The following is a 16,985-nucleotide window of genomic DNA, read 5'->3' on the forward strand; positions in this document are numbered from 1 at the left end:
CACAAGCACCAATGATCCACTCCTTTACCCATTTGATTCATATTCAAGGCGATTTTAGCATCCACCAGAACTGAGTGTCTGAAGTTCTGATTAGATGCGTCTTTTATGGTGTGCTTACATCCCTCTGCTTCAGCATGGGTGTGTGACATATTTATCCTGGATAATTGCCCTGCTTTTCTTCTTTTTACAAAGTCTTTGTTCAGATATCTATCTCTGATTTCTTTTCTGTGCTGTATATCTCACAGTATCTAGATAAAACCAAAATCCTCTTTTACCTGTCAGCAAGTAGCCATTGTTGAGAGATGAAGGGCTAGCTCTATTTTTTGGGAGCAGAATGCAACTCTGTGGTGACTGGAGTGCCTGTAGGGGGAACAGGAATGTTGCCACTATTTAGTATTGTTATTTGTTATTTTATCTATGTATTATATGTATTATACCTATAATTATGTATTTGTTATTATTATCTCTAGATAATAAGTATACTTATTATCACTACTTTTAACATTACATATTAAGCTCAACTTCAGATGCAGACAGAAACTCCCTGACAAAAGGATTGAAATACCTTTGTTTAATTAAAAAATAACTGAGTCTCACTGGGTATCTGAGACAAGGCTATCCCTGGGTATCTGGGATAAGGCTGTCCCATAAAACTAATTTTAGGAGAGTGACCTGGGAGAGCTGGGAAAAAACACCTGGCAAAGCCTCCAGAGGCACTGTCCACCAGACTGCTACCTCAGGTGGTGGCATCATGAAATGTTGTGGGAGCCCTGAAGATCTCACGTAACTTCTCTCATCCTCCATTTCCCAATTGGACAAAACCACTGGAGAAGCGAGATCAGGTATAAGCAGTAGTATGTTTGACCTTAAACTTTGGACTTTAAGTGCATTTCCCATTTCGAGCAGAAATCGTGCCGGAGGCTTAAAGTATGGATTGATCTTGACAGAATCCAAGCCTCTGCTTAACTAACATCATGAACACATCCCTAGTGACTGCTGCATGTAACTTCTTGAAAAATTCTGAATTCCTGGGAAAGCTAATAGAAATGAGAGTAGAGAAATACCATCAGATTTGTGCAACCAAAATAATTTATAATTTTATGGTTTTTGCATTTTTTTTTGCAAATGACAGAGACCAATGAAGGCAGAGGGAAAGGTGACTGAACTCTGCTGTTGAGTTTTTACTTTTCCAACTGATGACCAAATATATTCAAGGAACCAATAAAGCCCACACACTATCACAACTAACATAATGGCCTTCCACTGTTTATTAAAACACATGCTGAAGTTGCAGCATTTTACCTCCTATCTTCAGAAAGCTGCTGACACCCTTGGGAAGCATTTGGCCATTCTTCAGGCTCACTCAGGCTACAGAAGGGAAATGAAACTGCATTGTAACACTCCCTTAGTGGAAAGAGTAACTCTCCATGGACTATCGAAAGTGGAGGCAATCCTGGCACGGTTGCAGGTGTGCACAGGCATCATTTTGTGAGGACTGGGAATGACAGAGCTTACTGTCCACAGTGTTTGTTTGGTGTTTTGATCATCGGCTCTTGCCTTTCACTTGTTTGTAAGGCATTTGTTTTACTTCAATTCACAGCCTTGGAGGGAATCTGCACAGGCTGGCCAGACACCCTGTTAATGATTAGTTAAGCTCTCTGACAGGCCAGCTATCAATCCTGTCCCCAAACCAAAGGCACCTCTTCCTCAGTAGACCTGCGTCTCTCCCAGAGTCATTAGCATTTCCCCTCAACAAAGGCTCTCATCCCTCAGCCACCACCAGCAGCTTGTTGACCACCTGGGAAGAGGCTATGAAAAAACAACCGTAACCAGCAGCCTCCAGCAGCAGGAGTGCGAAGAGAAATGGGTTTGGCTGTGGCAACTAAGGTGAAAATATCAATTCATCCACCAGCAGCGTATTGGAGCTGCAAGCTGCAGTTCACAGGCCACAACAGGGAGCAGGGCAGAGCGAAACTGTCTTTCACCGTACACTGGGAACACCTCTCTGGGAAAGAGCTGGGTATTTTACTGGATGACTATTTCTACAGCCAGGCACATGCAAGATCTTTGCCCAGACATGCAAAACATCTCTGGGTTGTTTTTTTTTTTGCTCCAAGAAACATAGCATGTTTCTTGGAAGCGATGCTTGGTCATGTTGGTTAATCTTGCTCAGTGGCTTGTTTACACCTTCACCATATGCTCACTGTTTTCCTGCAGAAGCTCTGTGGCTCTTTGTATTCTCCAGCACCCTTTCTCTTTTCCAAAGGCTATCTATTACCTTTTAAATTTTGACATTTAGTCTTTCTTGCACATGGGACACTGCTCTCTGCTTCTCCAGGACTGCTCAGGCCCTCAGAAGCTCTTCAGAATATCCTTCCTGTCTGCAAACCTGCAGTTTTGCTTACTGAGACTCACCTGTTTGCATGTATTTTTTCACCATCAACGTCTTAAATTTGCACACCCCCATCAGCTCTCATACAGACTGAAATGACACCAGCATCTCATTTATTTTTGTCTTCTTCTAATCCCTTACATTTATTACCCTTATTCAATCCTTTCCTCTCTCTTTACTTTGTTTGACTGTCTATGATTAACCTACTGGATTCCTCCTTTCCTTATCTGCCAGCTCCCATTCGTCTCATTCACTGGAAGTTAGTTTGTTCTCCTTCACCTGGGCTTCCTCGTTTTGGCTGGTGGCTAGCACTCCCTCTGTGCCATAATCTCTTCTCCATTTTTACTCCAGGTCTCTCGAATGTTCACTCATCTTTTGGCAGCAACACAAAAGTTTTGTCTCCTTAATGTCTACACATCTGTGGCAGGATTCACCCTTGCTTTCCTATTTACTTCACATTAGCCCAAACCACTTTTAGGTTTAATGATTCTATATTGCATGTGTCCTGAAAATCATTTGTCTTCAGAATTTTCAACATGATTACAAGCCTTTCTTCTTGTAGTAGTTATAACTGAGACAAATGCATATTTTATATTCCTCCCTGCCAAAAAGTAACCACGGCTGCTTCATTTTTCTACCGACCACTGCAGCAAGACTTCACTTTACCACCAAGATTAGGCTGTACCGTTGCTCTAAGCTATTCACTTGCATTCCCCAACACTGCTGCCTTGAATGCCGTACATCCATGCAGCCAGTAAATATTGCAGGAGCGTCGAAACCCCGTCTTTCCATGTGTGCAGCTCTGTGCTGTGAAGGAGGTGACACTTTTCAGTTTTCTGCAGGGAAGTGACAGAGGAGCCCCAGGACTCAGGTCAGCAGCTGGGGGACGTGCCATTAAGGCAAGGAGTGAATCTTTTAATGAGATTAGCTCACAGAGGAGAAAAAAGGCAAGCAAGTGCTAGAATTACAGTGAAATCCCTGTACCAGGAAAAACGTTCACCAGGATGTTGCTGAGGACAACAAAAAAGTACAAGAGAGCAGTGTTTTGCAGGTGAACAGGCTAGATTTAGACCAGCACAAAGCACAATCTATCAATTTTTGTGCTAGCAGCAGTGACGGAAAAGTGCAGAGCGTAACTGAACTTGGTTTGCTTGTTTTATAGACTTTTAACAGGCTTTTCAGAGCATCTGGCAGAAAGGAATATGGCAAATTTTAACACTATTCATCACTCTTAAGGAACTGATCAAGCTTATAGCAAGCTGATGGGTGGGCCATGAGAGTGAGCCAGTTATTTCAAGATAACACATTGCACACAACTGTTTTGCCTCATTATCTTTTAAATATGTGCTAAGTATCTGGAATGTAGAAACATTGCAAGTGTAAAAATACAAAACATCTAAGGCCACATGGAAGCTAGTTCCAAGAACAGGACTAGGTCATGATTCTTCTGGATCCACTAAAGGCAGTAGAAGTGATGTTGTGTCGTGATAGATGAGGATGAGCTCTATCAATATTAGCAGTATTGAGTGTGGGATGCATAGTCAACCAATTTGTTTTACACCAACAGAAAATAGAAACCATTACATAGTATAGTTTCTATAGCAAAGCATAAGAAGAGGGAAATTCAGAATAGCTGGATAATATTGGGAAGAAAGCTAGGACTTTCTTGAGGATGAAATAAAAACATAGTGGAAGCACCTCTGCAGTTTCTATTGCATAAACACACTATTTATGCTATGTAAAGCCAATATAAATAGGCTGCCAGCTGCTACAACTAATATAAATGAATGGAAAAAACTGACCTAATGTTATTTTATACCTACATTGCACTCTGCATTGCTGTAAATGACAACACAAGACACAAAGCAAGTGGAAAGTTGAGAACATTATTTTTGATTGGAATATAAAGCTGTGATAGATGCTGCCCCAGTGCTGCTCCTTTCATTTACATGGGAGTTCTGCTGCTTACTCCAATGGAAATGGAATTAGACCATTTCAAAATCCTGCTCTTGCTTTTTGCTAAACAATAGGAAAATTGCCCACAATGCAAGGCTTTCAGTACCTGAATAAATCTGCATCCTTCACCTTATCTTCAATCCTAGTATGCCTCCACTGAAATGTTTTTATTACCTCTATTCAGACAAAAAGACTGCTCCCATTGAGAAGTCCCATTTTGTAACTTAAGTGCCCATTAACATGCATCTAATTTGTGAAAAAGGGAAGTGTAAAATGTGACAAAATACTTTCAGAGAAGCATGGATAGTATTTCTGGATAATAAAGAATTTTTTTTTTTACCAGCCAGAGGACAGCATAACAAGGGCTATTGACAAGAAATGTAAAAACAGATTGGTTGAAGCTAGAAGTTAGACAGTAAATGGAGGTATGCTCCTTCTGGGAAAAGCAACTAATTCCTACCTAGTTCATATTTTATGAAGTTTTTCAAAACAAGACCAGCCCTTTACTGGAAATGGATTTGGAATCAAATGTGTGTTACCGTTTTCAGTATAACAGCAAGTGGGTGAAACTCTGCAACAGAAGTCACACAGAATCTAACTCACAGATTCACAAGAATAAGATCAAAAGAGATCTCTGTTTTCTTATTGAAATATCTGAGGCCACCCAATTATCCAGCCCTGAGTCCAAAAACTTGTATTTGACTAAAGCATTCTTTGTCTTTGATTAAAGCTTGTCTCCTAAAAAAGCTTTCAGAGTTTACTGTAAAATCTGAAGAGACTTTGTCTCTGTCCCTTTCCTTGTACTTTGTTCCGGTGGTTAATCGCCATTACCATGTATTCTGAAAAGCTGCTTTTGAGTCTTAATTCAGCTTCAGCCTTTGCTTCTTGTGGTGCATCTCTCCTCCAGGCATAAGAGGTTCTTAATACCTCCCATTTTTTTCTCTTTGCGAATGCAGTTTATAAAAAGCACAACCAAATTTCCACCTACCTCCCCCACACACATGAGCAGAGATAGCTTTTAATCAGCTGCAGCTTGTATCCATCTTGCCCGAATTCTTGCAGCACCCAAATCTGGAGCTTTTCTGATCTTTTTTAGGAAAAAAAAAATCACTGCAGATTTACAAATGGAGTTTCTGGTGCACTCATCACAGCCTTCAGTATGTGTAACCATTAGTATCCTTGTCTAAGTAAAATATGTTTTGCCAACTTCTCCAAATTTTTCTTCAAACCTTGTAAGTTTGGTTGTTGCTTAACCTTTGCCTATGGTGATGAGGAGCCTCTCTGTTATCAGACTTTCCTTCCTCTTACAAATACTTCTGTTCATCTCACAAAGGAGAACGTAAGATTTTATTCCCTGATTCTTCCACTACATAATGATTTCCTATCACATAATCATTAACCCCTTAAAATTTAGCAAATAACTTCCTTAATTGTGAGCAATTATGTTCCTGTCTTTTCAGTGTTCATAGCCCTTCCACCGGTGCAGCTGGGAGCCATATGAGGTCAGGTAAGCAGACTAGTAAATGTAGCTGCTATTTCATCTACTAGTAGCTACCAGTTCATTATATTTGTCTCTTCTCTTTATATCAGTCCAACATTAGCACTGTCTTCGCCTTCTGCAGTTTCCCTAGCCAGCTAAAGTTAATTACACACGAAGATCAGGTGGACAGATGCTCCTCTGTTATCTTTTTTTTTTAAAAAACCCACCTCTTAGACTCTGTTATCAGACAGAAAATATTCTCTACAAGAAATTGCCTAACATCCTAATTTTATTCATGGATTGGAAAATTCTTAATCTCTGTGTGATAAGTTCATCACTTGCATCTTTCCAGCTACAGGACAAAAGTAGTCTTTAAAAAAATTCTGCTTTCTCTGCACCAAAAAGCGTTTCATTATCTCTCTCTACCAATCAGAGGAATATCTTTTGCAGGGATTTTAGTTCCTAATATAACTGAAAGGGAAGAAGTCTGTATGACTTACAAGCATGGATTTTCTCTAATATTTGTAGTCTCTTGTTATTTTTTTTTCTGCACATCACAATTTCCCAGGGTTATTGATTGCCATCTGTTTCTCTTTTTCAATGTTAACTCTAAGCTGCCTTGAAAAAAATTAACTGCCTCCCTTGCACGTTAAACTAGAATGAGGTTTTAGCTAAGGTCATTGTTTTTCCTGATTTGTCGATTCCTAAAATTAAAAAAAGCTCTCAATTTTCCTTCTCATTCTTCTTTTTATTCCTTCTCCTTCAAATGGTTCTGCTAATGATTTTTCCTTTCGCTTAGTGAAGCTGTGCTTTCTTGTGCGGCACACTGTGTCTGTGTGCCTTTTTGCAAGTGTAATCATTGCTTCTACCTTCTGTTTGCTCATGTGGGTGTAAAGGGGTCATGAGTACTGGTCTCTAGCCAACCACCAGCTTCCAGCCCAATGAGTAATTCACCTTTATCCGTAGCAGTGAAGCCCGGAATAAAATGAGTTTGTTTCTTGCAACAGTTCTGATATTAGAAAAAGGTTCTGACTTCTTTTCTCCAAATGATGTCATGGCAGGGGGATATGAGGGTTCCCTTGTGCAACACCAAGGTGAAACCATGATGTTTCTTTCTATGCAAACACAAAATTATGTCCGTCTGCTGAGTGGCACCCCCAGACTTGACTTACACTGGGGTAAACCTGCAACCTCCTAGTATCTGGTTTTGAGTATATGGACAGAAAGCAACTGGGAAGAATTCATTTGTGTCTTCAGGCTGTAGAAAGAGGCAATTACTGTTTTTTTCTGTTAAAAAAAATAAAAATGATGTGTTGAAAAAATAATATAGGAACATCAAAAGATACATGCTGGCTCTACTCTGCTTAACGACACACAGGGATGTTTGGTATTAATCTTTCACTCTCATTTCCAATCGACAGCCTAAAACCAAGCTGCACCTTGTTATTTGCTCAGTTTTCTTTATTTAAATTGATTTTCTTTTACCACTTTAATTATGATTCACTTTGATCAAATCCCAATAAAATAAAACTCCTTAAGTGAGAATTACGTAGGCTTTTGGGTTTGTTTGGTTTTTTTAATAAAATCTTTAGTCGTTGTTTTTTAAACATTTTTCCTAAAAGATGCAAAGAACATTGCGTCTAATAAATTCAGAATAACATCAATTGATCTCCACATACTGATGTCACCAATTTGCCCATGAATGCCATGGATGAAATCTTAGTTCCATTAAGGATCATTAGTTTCTTGAATGCATTCATTATTCAAAACCACTTGCTAGTTATTTTCTGCATTTAATTCCACCTCTGGAGCTTGTGGGGTGTCTGTGTCTTCTTCACTCACTTAACATTAAAATGTCCTTCCTGCCTTTAATAACACAAAACTTCCAGTGATTTGAGCAGAGACTAATTCTCTCTTCTGAATACCTACTCTCAGACTAGCATCTCTCCAGCTTTTCAGCATGTAAAATGGGTTGTGAGTTAAACTGAGCTATCTCAATTTAGGATTTATGCTGGTTAACAAGAGATTAATTTTGTTTCATTGATCACTCAGCTCTTCAGTGAAACCAGAAAATCTCTACCACCATCACTCACACTTTAAGAATTAATTTTTCAAGATACTTCCATTTTAATCATAGGTTCTATTCTCAAATAGACAATATTGTAGTTGTATTACTTCAGAAGCTGCAGTAGCTGAGAATTTCAGTAACTGCATTTCTGACCTTTATATAAAAATTATCTATATCATATAGCCATATTTTTCAAATTATTTCCCTTGGATCATAAAGGAAATGCCAATATTTCTTTGTTTAGCTAGTGAGTCATATTCTGTTATGATTTATAAAAGAACCAATGAAGTAATTTTGTTACTCAGTAGTTACACTCATCATTGAAGCTGGCATAAGAGAGAGCAGAATTGAGATACGTTAATTTCTTTGGAGAATGATTTATTGCACTTTGCATTTCCTTGGTGTTCCACACTTATCATTTTCCTGAAATTGGTTATTTCTACTTTAAAAAAAAAAAAAGAAAAAAAAAAATAAAAAAACCCCAAACCCCAACCCAAACTACAAAACAGTAAGACTTTTTAAATTAAAAATAAAGAAAGAATAAACATAGCAGTTCACAGAACTTCTTCCTGTGGGGATGCAATTTAAATGAACAGACAGATGTTCACAAAACATCAAACCTGGCTGCATTCATTCTCTTCCTAGATTAGACATACAAAAGGAGTCAGAAGATGAATTTGTTCCTTGATTAATGTTTCTGGAGTTACACCAGTGTAAATTTTGCACTCCTATCTCATTTGAAAATAAAAACTTCATAAATTTACACTGAATACACACTGACTAAGCATGAATTATAAAAGCTAAAATAGTCTAAACTTGTCATTTGCATTTCTTCAGTCTGTGAGAGTGCTGTACGGTCAGCCGCACAACTCTGGAGCAGCCTGAGGATGCCCTTACTTCTACGAGCTGCAATTAACCTTTAGTTTTCTGTGGAGCAACGGGCAACGTGGATTCAGAGGAGCAAAGTATTCTGTATGGGTTATGGCATGGTTAACCTTCGAGCTGCACAAACATGCCTTGTTCAGACAAGGCCATATTTAATGGCATGTAGTTCTATAAATCTAATATGAAGGGAAACATATGCATTTCAACACAGCTTGAGCTCGGATTTGATCTCTTTTGTTAGCAAGGCACTACATGTTATCAAGACTGGAGCTGAGTGAATAATGACTTTTCAGATCACTGGTGAAAGTAAAACAGACAAAAAGTGTTTCCTCACACCCAAACTATTTGGGTTTTGGTGCTTGTTTATTTGTATCTTGGGCAGGCAGAAGGGTGGTTGTTTTGGTTTGTTTTAATTTTCTACAAACAAAAAAAAAAAAAAACAGGGATGGAGGGAAACTGGGTCTTATGAACCGTTTAGTTTGAAATCTCCCACTATGAAACATTTCCTTTTGACACTGAAAAATTAAAACGATTTGGGGATTTTTTTCAAGTAAAAGTTAAGGCAACTGTCATTTAGTAGTCCTGAAGTTTTTTGGGGGAAAAAAGGAAAGAAAAGAAGAAAGAACGTTTGTTTCTTTTCCTTTAAAAATAGAAAAAGTAATCATTCTGGAAGGTGGGGAGGTGTTTTGAACCAAACCACTCATAAAAATCAGTGTGGAATTGTATGCAAAAAAGGGAGCAATGTTGCTGAATTGATGTTTTCCTCCAAAAATGAGGGGACAGGATTGCTTGGCAAGACTCTTTCAGCTGTAGTCAGAAGCTCTTGAGGGCACACACAGACCTCTAGTGGATAAATACTGCAGAACCAACAGGTCCAGAGGACCAAAGCCACGACACCTTGGGCACCCTGTCCCCATTGCGTGGCCCAAGGTAGTTGCCCCCCACATCCTCACTGCCATCAGGCTGAGAGCCAATCTGAGGCATCTGAGGTCAAAAGATCTGTCCGCATGGGGAAAGTGAGCGCTATGCCTGGAGATTGCCCTGTCTCCCTTTCCCCAGGGCTCATTTATTCCCGTCCTTCTGATCCATGGACACGTCGTGAGAACTCGCATGAAATCCCTTAATAAACCTCCCGTAATTCAGAGGCTTATCATGGCCTTTCAGAAGCTTCTGAAGTTCCCCCGTTACTGATTTTCATATCAAGAGCCCAAATGAAGCTGCTCTTGTACAGATTTGACCAAAATCAGGTTATTTAAGGGAAAGAGAATCTTATAAGGAAATAATCAAGCAAGAAGCAAAGTCAAATTCAGCTCAAGACTGCAGATATTTAGGTCCTGCCATAGCCTTTGGGAACCGTTTGACAAATTCAACAAGTTTGGAATAAATATGAGCTATGAGTCTCAAAAAAAAAAAAAAAGAGTTATAGCAATGTTTTTTTCATACTGCCCCATCTTAGTTTCTGAAATAGGAATTCAAAGCCAAATTGAGAGGGAAGAAGAGGATTTTTCACAAAAGACTTCATCAATCAAAACTGAGTTGGAAGACCTTCCTCTGCTTTATTCTATTTCCTCTCAAAGCCTTATGAACATCTAGTCCTAGCAAAACTTTTCATAACCTTGAACTTATTCTGTAAGAAACAGAAACCTAGTAAAATATCCCAAACAAATTAAATGCAACCAATTCTTTGACATGCAAAATGGATTTCATTTTTGCTGTGGTCTTATGTTTCATTATTATTAAAAATGTCAGCAGTATTTTGCCTGCTGGAAGCATACTTTTTCCTCTTTTTCAATATTACTCAAAGTCTGTTCATAGCAGTAGAGGCTGGCAGAAAGGTGGGGGATGAGGTCTTTTCGACTAACTGGTGCTTTTTGCTGAATGTTTCTGTAGTGGTGGGACTCACAGAGGGGCTTGCAGTGAGATGAGCACCCACCACATCCAATAACCTTTTGAACGACATCTTCCAGTATAACAAATACATAAATACAAATAAGTGTAAATAGTTAGAATGCAGCATAATTCCTTCTAAACCCACATCGTGGTCATTTGCAAAGGCCCAAATCATAATTCCTTTGAATTCCATTGGAGCCCCTCCATTGACATCAACAATAGCCAAATGAAGGACAACTTTTGTCTGGTGCTGGGGATCCAGACCAAGGTGACCATGGCACAAAAACGGTGGGTGACTCTTGTTTCTGGAAAGGAAAAGAAAATCCATTTGATATTTATCTAGAAGTCATAGGCATTTTCTTGGCTTTCACAGAGGCATTCCTTTCCTTACTTTATTTTTCCTAAATTAAAGACACAAGAAGAAAATAATGCCTTAACACAAAGAAAGAGGTTGTCTTTATGCAACTGAAAAGGAGGAAATATTAACTTTGCTTTTTTAATGTTAACAAACTGCATCACTTGACACACACAGACTAGCTTTGTATGCTTTGTAACAGATTGCATGTAATGGTCACTGTTCCCTGGGTCAACAAAAATCCCTCCTAGGTTTTAATTTCTTGTATTTGAAAATTAAGAAGTTAAGGGGCATATATTATTTGATGTTTGTTTAAAAGTCATTGATTTTATGCATGTTCCCACCTCACAGCCATTTACTAGAAAGCAAACACAAATATGCATGAACAAAACAAAATACCGTTTTTTTATATTCTAGCAAATATTTACTGTGAAAACAGTTGAACTGTTTACACATCTTTAGAGTCAAACATCATCAGCTTGGATCTGCTATTCCACAATCCAAGCAATATCTATCCGAAGTGAAAATGACCTTCAGTGGAGTCACAGAGCTAAGCCTCCTGATTAAGTCACTTGCTCTATCAGTTACAATCCTAAAATAGGAAATGCAAATTCTTGTACCAGTAGCATGTTTCCTCTTATCTCTGTGAGTTACTGTACTGTAGGCAATGTTCATTCTAACATAATAAATCTCCACTGAGTTGGAATTTAATGTACTCCATTGCCTCAACATACTGTAGGTATAAATATCCTGGAATCCTTGTGCTACAACCTGCAGAAATCACAGCGTTGGTGTTACCCAGCTACAATACTAAATAAGGTTTTAATACAGAAATAATATCTAAAATTAGCTGTAGTGTGAACATTACAAAAAAATGAAGGACTGACTTCACCAGTAACAGCTCTTCATTGGCTAAATATATTTAACTTCATGTTTTCTGTACAAGATGCCTCATTCGGCAGCTGTTGTGATTTTTATGAGTATTACAATTGGCGGAGGGAAGGAGCATGTTTTGGGTTATGACTCAGAAGAGCTTGGATCTGTTCCCAGTTGCTCCAGTATCCTGGAAGGCTCACCAGGTTGGTAAGAGCTGTCTCCTTGCCAGCCTCAGAGCCCATGACCTAAGGTTTACATGACTTTTGTTCTTCCATGGTGGTTAAGAAACAGCCTCTTCTGTACTCACTGATGGAAGCATTCCAGCTGGCCACCTTTTGTCTCACCAGCCCAAAAGATCAGATCTCTTCTTAGGACTTGCCAAATGGATTGGGGTTTGGTCCAAGTCCAGATCAAGGCATCATCTCCACTTTGGACCCAGAGGTGGATCTATTTCAGCCATTCTGCCACCATTCACCTGTGAATGCTACTCTGGTGGGATTAATACAGGAAAATTTAAATCAGGTGAAATTCGTTTTATTTTCTGTATGGCTGGAAAAATTCTGACACCAGAATTCTTGGAATCTTCTATGATTCTATAAAAATGGAATCAAATGTGTCAATGAACCATACCAGTGTGATCCATCATTCAGCATGATTTTGTAATTCCCTCAAAAGCAGGAGGAGAATTGCCTTTTTACACTCATGAGGCAACTTGCACAGACAGCATAGAGGAGATCAGAGGCAACCAGTTACTGATGTCAGCCTTGGGCCAAAGGACACTGCCACCAGTATGAGATCCACTCGATCAAACAAAAAGAAGCAAAATACTGAGACCATGAAACTCATTTCACACCAGACACTAAACATGTCTTAGGGGGATGGGAAAATCATTTTGCTGGGGATGAAAATGGGAGTCGTTACATTTCCACTCAAATAAAGGAGATTTTTAAAATTACACTTTAGCTTCACAGTTGAATTTTCCTGCATAACAAGTACCACTGGGATTTCCCTGCACTGACATTGAAAGATGCCCCATTCATTCATAGTCAAAACAGGATGATTCAGCTTTGTACAGTTTGAATGTCAGAACTCCCTGTGCAGATGCAACTCATTTTAGCAAAAGAGCCTTTTTGTCAGTAGAGCTTATATCACTTAGGGAAGTGGTTTTACTACCAGGAAAAGAATTATTTTGGCTACACAGGTTGTATCTCCACTACCAGAACTTTGACACTATAAATATGCTAACCAGACCTTCATAGTGATGAGTGGTCCTCAGTGAGTCATTCATTGAGAGAGAGAGACTTTGGAGATAAATAAGCTTACAAAACTGATTAGAGACCACCAACACAATGGGTCTGTAGATCTGTCTGTTTTCCATATCCATCCATTATGTAAATTAGTTATACTGTCCCTGATCTTGTGACTGAATATCAGAGGCAGAAAACACTCTGGAACAATTAAGTTTTATTTTCCCCTTTATTTGCCTGCTTATAAAGAGGATAAATTCCTTCGTGTCATAAGGAAATAGAGGCTGCACTTAGAATAGGATGTGAGTTTATGTAGCCGTGGGTTGAATGAGGCATGGTTTGGGGAGAAATCTGTCTTGTGAAGGGCTGTTGTGAGTCAGTCTCTGGAATTTCCCGCATCTAAGAAATGTCTTTGGATGAGGTAGAATTTGGTCACGCATGCTTGGCATAATAGAGCGTGTTGTTCTGCCTCATACAGACTTGTGTATAAACCCACTCTTACACACATTCCACCTCTCAGTTTACTGAAATTTAAATGTGAGACACAACATTATCTATTTAAAAACTGAGAAACAAGGGGGATAAAAACTCCATTCAGGACATGAACTTAAATTGCCATGGGCTCCTTTCTGCTAAGGAAAGTAGCTCTTCTGGTAAACTGGAGTTGATGATTCAGCAATTGCCAGGGAAATGGCCTTTCAGCAGTGACAACTGTGTGATGCGAAGGTAATTTTGAGCAGGGCTGCCTGTGGGTAGCACTGACTGGTAATGGTCCTATTTTCTGTGTGTCTGTGATATGGTCCAACATGCACACTCAACCTTCCTTAACCCAGAGGATGGTTTCTGGTCTACAAGGTATTCCCAAGCCCTGGGGTGAGAGGGGAACAATTTTCTGCCCTATCTTTAGAGCCAAACTCTCCTTTTTGGCAAGCTGCCTCCACCTGAAGATGAACTCTTCTCTGGGGGAGGAATTCACAATTCCCTGCAGCTCATTTTCCTCCCAGCTGTGTCCTGATTTGTCTGCAAACCAGACAAATTGGAGCTGTATAAACCCCATCACATATCTATTTTCTATTAGATTAGTGGTAGGCAGCCTTTGGCAAATGAAAGGAAACCTCAGACTCCTTCCTTTTGAAATTCAGAAATTTGGCAATGTGCCTCACACCCTAAAATGACATGAATAAGATGCATTACAAGGGAGAAACACTGGAAGAAGAAGAAATAAACTCTCTCCACCCTGCTGTTAATCAAGAGCAGATATTTCCGGGTCTGGCACTAACAGGTCTTTGAATATCTCAATGACAGAGACATTTTCCATTCTCTAGTTCTCATGAAAATCCTTGAACCTAGTCAGTTTGAGAAAGAAAAGTCCTTAAAAATCCATACTTTAAAGCTCCACATGTCTCTGCTTTGACAGAATAGGTACATGAATGTGCCTTGAAAAGGAAATACAGAAATCTATGTAAGATTAGCCTGAGTACTAAAGAGAAGCATGATCCCTGGCAAGCAGAGGGAGGGATACCTCATGAACTGGTTCATCAAGTGCACAAACTTTTCTTTCCCTGGGAGACTTTCAGTGAGTTGCTCATGCTGCTATTCAGATGCTTTACAGATAATGAAATAAAAAGCCAAGAGGCCCTGTCTGTCCAGATTACAACATTGCTTGCTAACATGATGTTTGGGTGCTGTTGAGGTCTGGGTCCTTGCAATTATGAATTGAAAACAAAGCCAGAAACCTCCCCCCACATTTGTAAGATAGAGTCGTCTTGTCTACCTGAATTCAAAGTAGTTGCACTGTCTGTTTATATTCTCTATTCATTTTAGCGGGAAGCATTTCCTCTCAGTGCCTTAATCTGTTACAGACTGCTGCTATGTGCTGCTGGTCACTGACTGCTTTCTGTTCCATCAGTCAGTTGAGAGAGAGACTAATTATTCTAAGAGACTGCTTTGAAAGACATTCACTTTCCTCTTTTCTTGAAGATCCTTCAGAAAGAGGTGACAGTGACACATCCCTTAAGAAAGGGGTTCATTATTCTTGCCACCACTTTTTACCCTGAAAGTACTTCCTTTGTTTTCATCCAGAGCAACCATTTTCGCATTCTTAAGTTGCTCATACAAATTTCATCGGAGTGTTTGTAAGCCCTCAGGAAGCTAGAAAGGTTGTGCACTTCTCGCTGAAGTCCTTATCTACCCTTCACATCCTCTATCATGGCCAGTATAGCATTGGCTGGCAAAACAGTATGTGTCCCTGAACCCAGGCTCACTGTCAATTGTGTTACATGTTTTAGGAATCAGAAGGAAACATCTTTTTTCTGGTCAATTGGCATCAGTTGCCATGGCAGTTCACTGACAGATTGTAGAAGAGAATCTTCTTTGTGACCATACTTCGGCAGAGAACCTTATTTTCCAAAAGATTCAACAAAAGGGTGTACAGCGGCTTTGCAGCTTGGCAGGCTGAAGCATTGCATTTCACAGTGTGCTCTGCACAGCCCTGTGTGCCCATGGGCTGCCCATGGCTCCCTACTTGATGACCCTGAAGACTAGTTCAGTGAAAGCCTAATTCTACTTTCTCGTGGCTGACCTTGCATTGCCAAGCGCAATGCACTGCACCTCAGCAGTTTAATAGTTGCTGCCTCGCTGCATACAGATTGCAATCCCCACCAGATGTTCGTTATATTGCCTTGATAGATAATATATCAGGTAAGGTTCATTTATGATGGATTTACTGTGAACTTCATCAGCCCCAAATGCTACAGCTCTAACAAGGGAAATTAAGGTCCTGCTGCAATCTCGTTCTCCCAGATCATTGTTAAAATGAAAGGGTGGACAGCTGCAATTCAGTAGTGATTTCTGTCTGAACTTAAACATTGGTACTTGTCAACATGGTAATGTTGGGAAAAAAAGGATGGGCATCGCTGTAAGAAAAATATGGATGGAAGGAGAGAAAAATAGCAGATATACAGGAGTAATTTGTCAGATGCAAAAATCAAAATGACTTTTTGAGGAATTTATGCCTGCTCAAACAAGAAGCTAGTAACAGACTGGAATGTAGCCCAGCATATAAATTCAATAACCAAATTAGATTCCATAGGCACCTCACAGAATGCATGTTAACCTCTATTGCACCAGACTTTGTACCTTCTTTGTTCTACATGTAAGAATTGCCCCTTTCTGGTTTTCTCCACAGACCTTTGGCTCACTGCATTGATACCCAACTGACTTTCATCTCCATCCTATGGCAGGTAGAATGTCCTCAGAGAAGTACTGGGAGCCGCTGAGCTCCTCTTGAAACATCATCACCTTGGAACAAAGTCCTAGCCAGAGTGAAAAACATCACTTTCACACACACCTGTGGGATCTAGTGGGAAAACTGTGATTACCCAAATTGAAAGGGGCCTAGAGCACAGAGGTGACTCTTCACTACCTGAGCTGTTAGTCTCTAAAATATCAGCTGAGCTAGGCAACTTTATCATGTTCAAATACAGCAAACAACTACTTTTAGAGTACAATTTATTCAATTTACATTATATCTACCTTAGGAGGAGAGGAATCATGTTACAGAATTCTGGAAATCCCTATTTTCCTCCTTTTGGTTAAATGATAGCCTACCATCATTAGCCCTGAGAAGTTTGATGCTATGAATCCAACATATGTCTTCAGTAAAGGAACTGAACTTTTCCTCATGCATGAGCTCCTTTGTTATGTAGCACCAAAGAATATTTGAAAAGCAGTACCTGGCACATTGTAGAAATAACAGTCAAAAAACTTCTCTTCCGTTACAAAGTTATGAGTGTCAATACTTTTGAAACAAGAAAAAAGAATTGAGCGGTAGCTAA

The sequence above is a fragment of the Numenius arquata genome, chromosome 15 (genome assembly GCF_964106895.1).
Source record: "Numenius arquata chromosome 15, bNumArq3.hap1.1, whole genome shotgun sequence".
In the NCBI taxonomy this organism is placed as follows: Eukaryota; Metazoa; Chordata; class Aves; order Charadriiformes; family Scolopacidae; genus Numenius; species Numenius arquata.